Below are 13,049 nucleotides of genomic sequence, written 5' to 3'. Positions count from 1 at the left end.
TTGTTGGGAAAATAGGAAGAGGAAGCAATATTATGTTATTTATAAAAATAAATACATAAAAGAAAGATATAAATAAACGCCCCACATGTTTTTCATATGTCATGTGTGCGACACATGTTAACAGAGATATATTAGCCTGCCCAAACAAACAAACAAACAAAAAACCTAAGCGGTACAATTTTTGTGCAACCCACATAGAAAAGGAACAGAATTCTGACTGAACAGGCACCATCTTGACTTTTTTGACCACCCTTGCATGCAAGAAAGAAATGAAGGTTGTCTCTTCAACCATCACGCCTGCCATTTTGAAGTTTTTGCCCTCCTCTGACTGTTTTGCTGTTCCTCTGGGCTGGAATTTATGTGGACAAGAAGGGAAAGAAAACAAAATTAGAGACTCAGGAATTTGCAAAATAATGGGATTGAAAAAGGGAATTCTTATGTTGAAGATCAAGAAGAAGAAAAAGCACCAAATCTTTGCCTCCTCCCAAACGCCCCTCCCTTCTAGCACTGATGATGTTCCCTAGTTGGGTCATGAAACGTCTGCAAAGAAACCACCCACATCAGAGAGCACCCAGGACCCCACAATCTTCCTCTTCCTCCTCCTCTTGGTACCCAAGCAAGGTCATGTAAATAAGTCAAGCATCTCAGCTATTCAAGCTCTGATTGAAGGTGAAGTGGGACTAAATCTAACCAGCATCCCTAAGAAAATGTCAACCTGGATGCTAGCCCAAAGCAGAACATAAAAACAAATTTGTGGATTTTTTTCCTTGTGAAGCGAGCCAGAGCATGTAAAAAAAAAAAACGGGAGCTGAATTGGCCAATCGAGTTTTAATGGCTCCTTTGTAAAATGAACTGTGGAATGAATGGGGAGGACAATGGATGGATGGATGGATGGATGGATGGATGGATGAATGATGGAGGGAGGGAGGGAGGGAGGGGAGGAGGAAAGTAGAGAGAAAGGGAGGGAGGGAGAGAGGAAGGAAGAAGAAAGAAAAAAATGTAAAGAAAAAAGGAAAGGGAAGAAGGTGAGGAAGAGAGAGAAAAAAGAAGAAGAGGAAGGGAGGGAAGGAGGAAAGAAAAGAGTGGGAGAGAAAAGAAGGAGAGACGAAGGAAGGAAGGAAGGAAGGAAGGAAGGAAGGAAGGAAGAAGCAGAGATAGAAAAATATCAAAGAAAGAAAGGAAAGAAAAGAAAGTGAGGAAAAGAGAAAAAGAAGAAAGGGAAGGGAGAGATGAAGGAAGAAAGGGAGGGAAGGAGGAGCAGAGAGAAAAATATCAAAGAACGAAAGGAAAGAAAGTGAGGAAAAGAGAGAAAGAGGAAGGGAGAAAATAAAAGAGGGGATGGAGGGAGGGAGAAGAAAGAAAAAGAAAGAAAGAAAGGGAGGGATGGAGGAAGGAAGGAAGGAAGAAAGGGAGGGAGAGAGGGAGGGAGGGAGGAGCAGAGAGAAAAATATTAAAGAACGAAAGGAAAGAAAGTGAGGAAAAGAGAGAAAGAGGAAGGGAGAAAATAAGAGAGGGGAGGGAGGGAGGGAGGAAGGAAGAAAGAAAGAAAGAAAGAAAAAGAAAGAAAGGGAGGGAGGGAGGAAGGAAGGAAGAAAGGGAGGGAGGGGAGGAGCAGAGACAGAAAAAATATTAAAGAAAGAAAGGAAAGAAAGTGAGGAAAAGAGAGAAAAAAGAAGGGAGGAAAGAAGAGGGAGGGAGGGAGGAAGGAAGGAAGGAAGGAAGGAGAAGGCACAATGGATGGAAACTAATGAAGGACAAAACCAAGAAACAGAACTAGAACTAAGGAGAAATTTCCCCACAGTGACACCAATTAATCCATTGGACAACTTGCTTCCTGGTGATGCTCCATTGCTGGTGTTTTCCAGAATAGACCAGATAACCATTGGATCAGGATGGAATAAGTTTTCCTGCCTTGAGCAGTGGGTTGGACTAGAGGACCTCTGAGGTCCTCTTCCAGCCTTGGGATCCAATGTTCTCTCCTTCTTAGCAGAGACCAAGCCAATCTCCAACCCTTTCTCGAACAGCTGCTGCCCAGCTGAAAACGGCAGGCAATCTTTTTTTAAAAAATAAAATAAAATAAATAAATCGTATTAATAAATGGCTCACTATGGAATGCTTACATCCCAGGTTTCGTTTACGGCGGTTTGGAGCTGAGCAGGGCTAGGCAGCTGTGTCAAGTCAGGACACCCCAGGATTCGTGGACCGTAAAGACCGTTGGGTACCATTGCCCATTGCTGCAAAAATTTCAGTTAATCCAGTTACATTCTCGAAGCAGTTGGGGGAAAACCTGTAAGAAAAAGGAACACCTGTTGAGAGAGAAAAAAGGCGAGTTTTGTGCAGCATCCTGGGACCTACAAACAGATGTCCGTTGTGATGGACAACGTTGACCCTCTGAATTGAAGTACGGGCAATCCCTCATCTAGGGGACTGGAGGCTAAAACATATAAGGAAGGGCTGCTGGAATTGGGTATGTCTAGTTTAATGAAGAGAAGGACGAGGGGGGACAGGATAGCAGTCTCCCAGTATCTCAGGGGCTGCCCCAAAGAAGAGGGAGTCAAGCTATTCTCAAAGCGCCTGAAGGCAGGACAAGAAGCAACGGATGGAAACTAATCAAGAAGCAATCTAGAACTAAGGAGAAACTTCCTGACAGTTAGAACAATTAACCAGTGGAACAACCTGCCTCCAGAAGCGGTGAATGCTCCAACACTGGAAATTTTTAAGAAGAGACTGGACAGCCATTTGTCTGAAATGGTATAGGGTTTCCTGCCTGAGCAGGGGGTTGGACTAGATGACCTCCAAGGTCCTTCCAACTTTATTATTATTATTATTATTATTATTATTATTATTATTATTATTATTATTATTATTATTATTATTATTATTATTATTATTATTATTATTAACAATGCAGCATAGAGCTGAATTGTTATTTATCACAATAAATGTTGGCAATATAGTTCTTGTGATGCAGCCCAGGATTGTATTAGCTCTGTTTGTTACTGCAGCACACTGTTGGCTCAACCCTACTTTGCAGCCTACTAACGCATCTTCTCACAGGTACGATTATTATGGCAGTAGGTTACCGGGTTGTTACTGCTATCCTGTTGTCATACAGAAGAGTGAGTGAGGGTAGGGTGGAATGGATTAAAACCACAAGGAAGGAGATCCATGCTGCAGATCATGAGGAACATCCTTACTTGATGGTGCCTTCTCCTTCGCTAGAGGTCTTCCAATAGAAGATGGGTGGTTAATTCACAGAGATGTTGTAGCACATCCTACACTGAGCAACGAGTTGGAGCATGTGCAGTGTTCCTCAAACCTGTCCCCTTTAAGAGAGGATGACTTTGACTCCCAGAATCCCCCAGCCAGCCATGCTTTAAGAGGGGTGGACTGCAACTTCCAGAATCCCCCAGCCGGCATACTTTAAGAGGGGAGGACTCCAACTCCCAGAATCCCCCAGCCGGCATGCTTTAAGAAGGGTGGGACTTCAACTTCCAGAATTCCCCAGCTGGCATGTTTTAAGAGGGAAGGACTTCATCTCCCAGAATTCCCCAGCCGCCATGCTTTAAGAGGGGAGGACTCCAACTCCCAGAATCCCCCATCCGCCATGTTTTAAAAGGGGAAGACATCAGCTCCCAGAATTACGTAGCCAGCATGACCAGTTCTGGTAATTGAAGTCCGACCATACTGGTCAGGGAATTCTGGAACTTGAAGTCCATTGAAGTCCACCCATCTTAAACCAAGCTGGCTGGGGAATTCTGGGAATCAAAGTCCTCTTGAAGGTGCCAACTACTCTCTTAGGTCCCTTTCACCATCCAAAGTCTTTGATTCTAAGAGAGTAGCTGGTTCATTTCATCTTTTTCTCTTCTCTTTAGTTAAGAGAATATGAAAGATTCATGTTGGCTAATTTTGGACATTTCTCCCCAGCCTGTTCAGCTAGCCAGCTTGCGATCATCAATTGTGGTTTGTGGGTAGGATCGGTGTGAGAAGCAGGCTAAACCTCCATCAACATCTCTGTTGGCCTGCTTGGAACAAAATAAAAACGGGGAATGAATGAGAACATCACTACAAAGAGACCAAAATGGATGCCCTACATGAGTTGAGTTCCTTTACAGTTTTATTTGTAGCAAGCTCTGGTTTGTCCAAAGAGGCTTTGATTTAACAGAATAACAGGGTAGGAAGGGATCTTGGAGGTCATCTAGTCTGACCCCCTGCTCAAGCTTTCCATCTTGAACCTCACCAGGGATAATTCCTATTATTCAACAAGGTTTTTTTAAAAAAAAATATTTTATTTATCCTGGAAAGAAAGACAAACAACTTTCTATTTGGTTTAAAAATCAATATTTCCAGCCAGATGTTCAAAAGAATCTCAATGCGAGGACTGGATTTGAAGGGTTGTTTTTTTTTGTTTTTTTTTGAGTTGCTTGAAAGCTTCAAGGTCCAGAATCTCAAAATTGGTCACCGGGAAGTAACGTCAATTTTTAAAGCTGGCAGCCTCCTCTTTTTTCCAAACTGAGCTCACGGTGTCGTTATTTACATTCAACGATTTATAAGCTGGTGCCTTTCAGACTGCAAACTGCAGGTTAAGGAATCGGAGATTTAAAATAGCCTCAATGCCACGTATCATTCAAAGGGAGTCCACTGAGTTTGTATATTTAAAATAAGTGAAAAAAACAACTTTTCATCCGAATGGAATCGCGGCCGAGAGACAGGAAAGCAAGGGAATATATATATATTTACATCGTTTATCTGTACGCAGGTAGTTCTCGACACATGACAGTTCATTTAGTGACCAACAGCACTGAAAAAGTGACTGATGACCGTTTTTCGCACTTACGACCGTCGCAGCATTCCCCCCCCCGTGATCATGTGATCAAAATTCAGACGTTTGGCAAGGGACTCATATGGTCATGTGATCAAACCTGAGGCATTTGGCAACTAACTCACATTTATGACAGTCGCAGTGTCCCAGGGTCACGTGATCCCCTTTTGGGACCTTCTGACAAGCAAAGTCAATGGGGGAAAGCCCAGATTCACTTAACAACCGGGTTACTAACTTAACAACTGCAGTGATTCACTTAACAACTGTGGCAAGGACGGTCATAAAAATGGGGCAAAGCTCAACAAATTTCTCACTTAGCAACACAAACTTTGGGCTCAATTATGATCATATGTTGAGGACTACCTGTACATTATAATTTGTATATCTAGAATAATCATATAATTTGTATATGACTCCAGAAGTTGTGGGTGCTCCAACACTGGAGGTTTTTAAAAAGAGACTGGACAGCCACTTGTCTGAAATGGTATAGGGTCTCCTGCTTGAGCAGGGGGTTGGACTAGAAGACCTCCAAGGCCCCTTCCAACTCTGTTACTCTATGATTCTGTAAGGGTCTCCTGCTTGAGCAGGGGGTTGGACTAGAGGACCTCCAGGGTCCCTTCCAACTCTTTTATTATGTTATGTAGTTTTTAGTATAAATGTTTATATTTAGAAATTATTCTAGATGCTACTAACACTCTTGTTCTCATGAGCTTTAACTGGGACAAACGGTGCCCCATAGAGCAAAATGATTTGAACCTACATACCTCAAATGGACCAACTTAAGAGAATGTTCTCAAAATCCACGGTCCAGGACCCCTGAAGTAATGAATTTGCGGAAGATGTGACTGGTTCAGGGCTACTGGCTGCTGCTGCTGCTGCTGCTGTAGATCTTCATTTACAACATTCCGTGACAGTTTCTCAGGCAGTCTAGCAATGCCTTACTCCCTCTTTCATTTAGCAATGGCCACTTAGCTGCATGTTGGAAGCAAAGGGAAGGGAAGGGGGAGGGAAGGAGAAAGGACGGAAGGAAGGAAGGAAGGAAGGAAGGATAGTAAGAGGGAGGGAGGGAAGAAGGAATAATGTATGAATGTATGAAGGAAGGAAGGAAGGAAGGGAGGGAGGGAGGGAGGGAGGGAGGGAGGGGAGGGAGGAAAGTGGGAAGAAGGAAGTAAAAGGAGGAAAGATGGAGAGAGAGAGAGGAAGGAAAATGGGAAGGAAGAAAGGAAGGAAGATGAAGAGAGGGAGGGAGGGAAGGAAGGAAATAATGTAATACAAGTGAAGTCTAATAAATATTCTGTTCAGTTCCTACTGTCTCCAATAAAACCCTCAAGGGGTGTGGAGAGCTTAAGGAAAAAATTCCTCTAGTTGGATAAACTGAAAAAAAATAGAATAGAATAGCTTGAAAAGCTCTCCAAGTTTAAATTGGTTTATCCCATTGCCTAACAGTCAAGTAAAACAGGCGTGAGCACAGGATGGCAATTATTGGTGGAAACCCACCTTTCCATGCCAAAACGGACCCTCCGGAGGGACCCTCCGACGGGCATCTTCAGAAAGAGGAATTTATTTCAGAATACGCCACCCCGCCCATCGCTTTTCCTGGCCAGGCGTTGAGAAGCGTAGCGTAAAGCCACATTTAGTGGCAGTGGAGAATTTTGACCTCATTGCAAACGCTGCTCATAAATAGACGCTTTCAAATCGTCCGGGGTTGTTTTATAAAAATATTAAACCAGCGGCTAATGAAGAGCGCATAGTGTTCACCCTGCCAAGGTTTAATTAGGTCGGTGGCACTGCTGGGCAAAGACGCAACTGTTTATTTAGCTTCCAGATTATTCTGGAATCAGACCTGCCATTCACACCCAGAACCTTTCGGATGCATAAAGAGCTATGGAGAGCAGAGATAAAATTCTTAATGAAGGCAGACGCTGTTCTTAATTAGGTTGCAGGGTTTTTATTTTTTTTATTTTTTTTTAAAGTAGGACGTCACGGTCTAGAAAAATGCAAATATTTATCCTGGGTAAAAGGCAGTCAGGTTGCAAAGTTGGATTTAAGCTCCTGAAAGATAGCATTTTGCCAGCTTGGCAACTTTCAGATGGGTGGACTTCAACTCCCAGAATTCCCTAGCCAGTATGACTATTATATAAAGTTGCAATCATAACTATTGGTAATCATTGATTATCGATTATCCGTTTACGATTATAACGTTCTATAATATTTATACAATGCAGATCATCCTCTTACGACCACAGTTGAGCTCAAAATTTCTCTTCCTAAGCGAGATATTTATTAAGTGAGTTTTGCACGATTTTATGACCTTTCTGGCCACCGTTGTTAAGTGAATCACTGCAGTTGCTAAGTGAGTCACATGGTTGTTAAGTGAATCTGGCTTCCCCATTGACTTTGCTTGTCAGAAGGTCGCCAAAGGGGATCACGTGACTCCGGGGCACGGCGACCGTCATAAATATGAGTCAGTTGCCAAGCGTCCGAATTTTGTTCATGGGGATGCTGCGATGGTCGTAAGTGTGAGTCACTTTTTTCAATGCCGTTGTCACTTTGGTTACTAAACAAGTGATCATAAATTGAGGAGTCCCTCTACCACAGTGAGAAGAACTGGTGCAGTAGCAAGACCCTGCATAATAAATAATAAATAAACAAACTTAGTGATTTAAAATACATAAGTTTATTTATAGTCAATGTTAATCAATAAAATTAATAAATAATAAGTTTTTCAAATTCTTCTTTGTTTCATAAAGAGAGAGAGAGAGAGAGAGAGAGAAAACGAAACAAAACTGTCCAGCTCTGATTGGCATGCTGGATTTTAAAATATATTTTCTTTACTGCTGCAATCAGTAGGAAAAAAATAAGGCCCTAATTAAATCATAAACAAGCCTAATTAAATGTTAAAGTAGCTAAGGCAAGAATATTTTGTTTTGATCGTCCCAATCACATTGGTTTCTTTAGAAATATGTTCCTCTTTATTAGGAATATAAACCACCCTGCTGCTAATTTTGCTCAAAGCAGAACCCAGCGTCTCCTTTCCAGATGGAAGAAACGTTCAGACATCCAAAGGGTCTGCGGTCTTTTTCTTTTCAAATGTAGAGCCTCAGGGGTCTTAGGACCATTGAAGACAAAAAACTTTTTTTAAAAGGGCCTTTTTTTCTAAAAAAATAAAATAAATGAAAAATAAAATTCTGACATCAGAAAAAAAAACAAAAAAACCTTGCTTTTGAAAACTGTGTGTGCCAGAAAAATCACAGCCGGGCTAGCTGTTGCTTAAAAAATAATAATATTTCAATTTATGTTGAAATGAGAAATCGTGAATAGTCTTTGCGCCGTCTCGGACTACTACAGCAATAGAACGCTAACTTCGAGTAAATATTTTTATTTACTCGAATTTTGATCAGAACTGGGCCCAACATTTCTGTCGCTGAGATGGTTGTTAAGGGGGTTTTGCTCCATTTTACGACCTTCCTGGCCACGGTTCTTAAGGAAATCACTGCAGTTGTTAACTAAGTCACGCGGTTGTTAAGTGAATCCAGCTCCCCCATTGATTTTACTTGTCAGAGGGTCTCAAACGAGGATCCCTCAACCGTCGTAAATACGAGTCAGTTGCCAAGCATCCAAATTTTGACCCCGTGACCTTGGGGGATGGCTGTAACGGTCGTAAGTGTGAAAAACGGTCACAAGTCCCTTTTTTCACCGCCGTTGTAACTCGGAACGGCCACTGAACAGTCATATGGCGAGGACAACCTGTAATTTTTATCTTTCCATTCTGATGGAGGCCGTACTGCCACCCACAAGATTGATTGAGGTTGGTTGTGCAATTGTGTGTTGTGTTTTTGTTTCAGTCACATGCTGTCTTTGCCTCCTAATTACCCGTTGGAGTTTCAACATTTAGGTCTATTTGAGGGTAAATTTCAGGAGGTCTCTGAATAGATGGATAAAAAAAAAATATTACAATTCGGTTTTCAAATATATTACTGTACTCCATAATTTCAGTTTTAAAATGTTTGAAGGAATATATATCAGCTGAATTGGTTTCCTTCAAAGTTCAGGTAGTCCTCGACTTACGAGGTCGCAAAAGGGAATCACTTGGGACACTGCGACCATCATAAATATGAGTCAGTTGCCAAGCGTCCGAATTTTGATCAGGGGATTCTCTAACGGTCCTGTGTGTGAAAAATGGTCGTAAGTCACTTTTTCGAGTGCTGTTGTCATTTCAAACAGTCACTAAATGAACTGTTGTAAGTTGAGCAAAGTCAGTGGAGAAGAGAGATCCATTTAACAACCGTGTCCCTAACTTAACAACTACAGGGATTCACGGTGGACAGAAAGATTGTCAAATGGGGGAAAATTCAATTGCCTGAGGAGCGCCTATACTTTGGCTTTACACCAAGGTTACTCGCTGGATCCTCAGGTAGAGACCTCTAGTATCTAATCTTCCAATTTTGCCATCTGCTGGGATCATATTTATAGTTTTTGTACCCTTACTCAGAGTTAACTCTGGGCAATGTCGAATGGCCCGCGCGGCTGGTTGTCTGTGTGACGTTGCACAAAGCCAGCTCCAAGTAAAACAAACCACCAAATAACAGCGTCCATCGGAGGCATCATGCTCCAAGCTTGCACACAGTTAGTAAGAGTTCCATAATAACAGACAAGAGAAACAAACAAAGTCACACCCCTTACTCAACATCTCCAGGGCTGTTTTGTAATGTTTTTCTTGTTAACAGGCTGTTTTGGATTGCAACTTCCAACTCTGCAGGAGAAGAATTCACACAGCGTTGCGTTTCCTTTCCAAAGAGTCTGGCTCGCAGGGAGATTGTGCCACATCAGGGGAAGAGGGAGGGGAGGGGAGAGGGGGAGGGAATGGGAGGGGGGAAGAAAGAAAAAGAGAGGGGGGAGGGAACAAAAGAAGAGAGAGAGAGATAAAGAGGGAGGGGAAAGAGAGAGGGAATGGGAAGAGAGGGAAATAAAGAGAGAAAGGAGAGGGAAGGAGAACAGAGAATGGAATAGAATTAGATTTAGATTTAGATTTAGATTTAGATTTAGATTTAGATTTAGATTTAAAATTAAAATTAAAATTAAAATTAAAATTAAAATTAAAATTAAAATTAAAATTAAAATTAAAATTAAAATTAAAATTAAAATTAAAATTAAAATTAGAATGGAATGGAATAGAATAGAATAGAATAAAATAGAATAGAATAGAATGGAGTTTTGAGTCCTTCTGACAAGCAAAGTCAATGGGGAAGCCAGATTCACTTAACAACCGTGTTATTCACTTCACAATTGCAGTGATTCGTTTAACAACCTTGGTAAGAAAGGTCATCAAACACGGCAAAAGTTAGTTAACAACTGTCTGGCTTAGCAGTGGAAAATCTTGTCCCAATAATAATAATAATAATAATAATAATAATAATAATGATGATGATGATGATGATGATGATGATGATGATGATGATGATGATGATGATGATGGTAGTAGTAGTAGTAGTAGTAGTAGTAGTAGTAGTAGTAAAGTTGGAAGGGAGCTTGGAGGTCATCTAGTCCAGCCCCCTGCTTAGGCAGGAAACTCTATAGCAAGAGAATGAGAGAAGGAAGGAAGGGTGGGGGGGAGGGAAGGAGGGATGGAGGAAGGAAAGGGAATAAGGAAAGAGAGAGAAAGAGAAAGGGGGAAGGAAAACAACAGAAGAAAGAAAGAAAGAAAGAAAGAAAGAAAGAGGAAGGAAGGAAGGAAAGAAGGAAAGAAAGAAAGAAAAGAAAGAGAAAAGAAGAGAGAGAACGAAGGAAGGAAGAAGAAAGAGACAGAATGGGAAGAAGAGAGAAGTAAGAAAGAGAAAGGTGAGGAGAGACGAGGAAGGAAGGAAGGAAGGAAGGAAGGAAGGAAGGAAGGAAGGAAGGAAGGAAGGAAGGAAAGATCCGACTGAGGTTGGGATGGATCCTAATGGCAGCCAAATGAACCTATTTATAAACATAAATTCGGGCTCTCCTGGGCCCTTGATGGGAAAACAAGCAAAAAGCGAATATAAGGGAATTGAAGTCCGCCCCTGTTAAAGCATGGCTGGCTGGGGGATTCTGGGAGTTGAAGTCCTCCCCTGTTGAAGCATGAACAAACTGCTGTAAATCAAGGGCTCTCCCCTCTTTAAGTATAAAAAATTATTTTAGGTTATAGAAAAAGGGTGGGCAGGACGAAGGACCCCTTTTAAAATCACAGCTGTCACTCAAGATGCATTGCTGGCTATCCTCTCTTATGCCAGAATGCAGGATGTAAAAAAAACAAAACAAACAGGTTTACAAATTAATTAAAAATTAATTCCTTTGATGATTCGGAGCCCCCATTCCATTTGAACAGAGACTGCAGCGTCATTGATCTAGCAGCCTTGGTGTGTAGGCTCTCAGCCCGTGCAGGGCTGGGCTAGATGACCTCAAGGGACCCTCCGAATTCTAGATTCTGTGGCCTAATTTGGGAGCTGGGGATGATGGGGTGGGGGGCTCATGTATGGAGAGGCATCAGAACCACCTGCAGAGGGGGGAAAAAAGAGAGAACAACTGGCCTTAATTCCTGAGGAATTTTTCACAAAAAAAAGGGGATTGAGGTCAATGGGAACTGGGGAGAGGGAACAAAAACGCCCTGCAAAAATGAAGTTTAAATTTGGATAATCATGGTTGGGCTGCTCTTTGTAATCATCAACTTTGAATGCCAGCATTTTGGGTTTTTGTTCCTTTTCACCCATCGCAGCTTATTCTTACAAAAAAGTTGATTTCTTTTTCATCCAGGATACCTCCGACCGACTTTTAAAAGGGCAGCCAGAAAAAGATGGAGTCAGGACTGTGGAGGAAGGGCGAAAGGTCAAAAAAGTCAAAATGGCGGCCACAGTCATATGAGCCAAGCTGCATTCCGTTTCTATTGTTTACACATGGGGCTTCACTGGCCTGAGTGTTGACTCCATCTTGAATTTTTTGACCCACACGGACACAAAAGGATCCCATTCTCCAGGTCCTGCTCATACAGGTAGTCCTCAACGTACGACCAGAATGGGATAGAATTTCCGTTGCTAAGCAAGGCGGTTGTTAAGTGAGTCATGCCCAATTTTATGACCTTTTCTTTGGCCACGGCTCTTAAGCGAATCACACGGTCGTTAAATGAATATGGCTTTCCCTTTGACTTTGCTTATCTGAAGATCGCAAAAGGGGATCACAGGAGGTTGTAACCGTCATAAATCAGAGTCAGCAGCCAAGCAATTTCTGTTAGTGAAACGTTTGTTAAGTGAGGTTTTTTTCCTCCTTTTACGACTTTTCTTGCCCTGGTTGTTAAATGAATCATTGCAGTGGTTGAATCAGTAACACGGTTGTTAAGTGAATCTGGCTTCCCTCATTGACTTTGCTTGTCAGAAGGTCGCAAAAGGGGATCACGTGACCCCGGGACGCTGCAACTGTCATAAGTACATGCCAGTTGCCGAGCCTCTGAGTTTTGATCACGTGATCACGGGGGAATGCTGCGACGGTCGTAAGTTCGTGTCGGACTTAACTTCATTCCAGTAGTGCAATCCGTCATCAATGGCATCAAAATTTATGTATTTATTTATTTGATTATTTATCAAAATGCCCACGAGTTCCAATTCTCCTCCTCTTCCTCCCAAACCGTTCTATGCAGGGAGTCCTTGATTTACAACGGCTCGTTTAGTGACCATTCGAACCTACAACAAAAAAAGGGATTTGTGACCCATTTTCACACTTATGACCATTGCAGCATCCTCACATGATCAAAATCCGGACGCTTGGCAACTGGCTCCTATTTACGACTGTTGCAGTGTCCCGGGGTGACGTGATCCCCTTTTGTGACCTTCTGACAAGCAAAGTCAATGGGGGGAGCCGGATTCGCTTAACGACCGTGTGAGTATTTGAACGACTGCAGTGATTCGCTTAACGACTGTGGCAAGAAAGGTCGTCAAATGGGGCAAAATTCATGGAGCAACTGTCTTGCTTAGTGACAGGAATTTGGCATTCAAGTGTGGTTGTAAGTAAAGGACTAACTGTGTGAGTCTTCGTTTTGTTTTGTTTCTTTTCTCTTTTCTTTTTTGTTTTCTTTTTTCTTTTCTTTTCTTCTCATTCCTTTCCTTTTCCTTCTCCTCTCTCCTCCCCTCCCCCTTCCCTTCCCTTACTTTCTCTCTTCCTTCCCTTCCCTTCCCCTTTCCTTTCCTTCCCCTCCCCTCCCCTCCCCTCCCCTCCT

This window comes from Protobothrops mucrosquamatus, unplaced genomic scaffold, assembly GCF_001527695.2.
Source record: "Protobothrops mucrosquamatus isolate PMUCROS unplaced genomic scaffold, P.Mucros_1.0 scaffold235, whole genome shotgun sequence".
NCBI lineage: Eukaryota > Metazoa > Chordata > Lepidosauria > Squamata > Viperidae > Protobothrops > Protobothrops mucrosquamatus.
Note: the sequence above shows the minus strand (reverse complement) of the source record.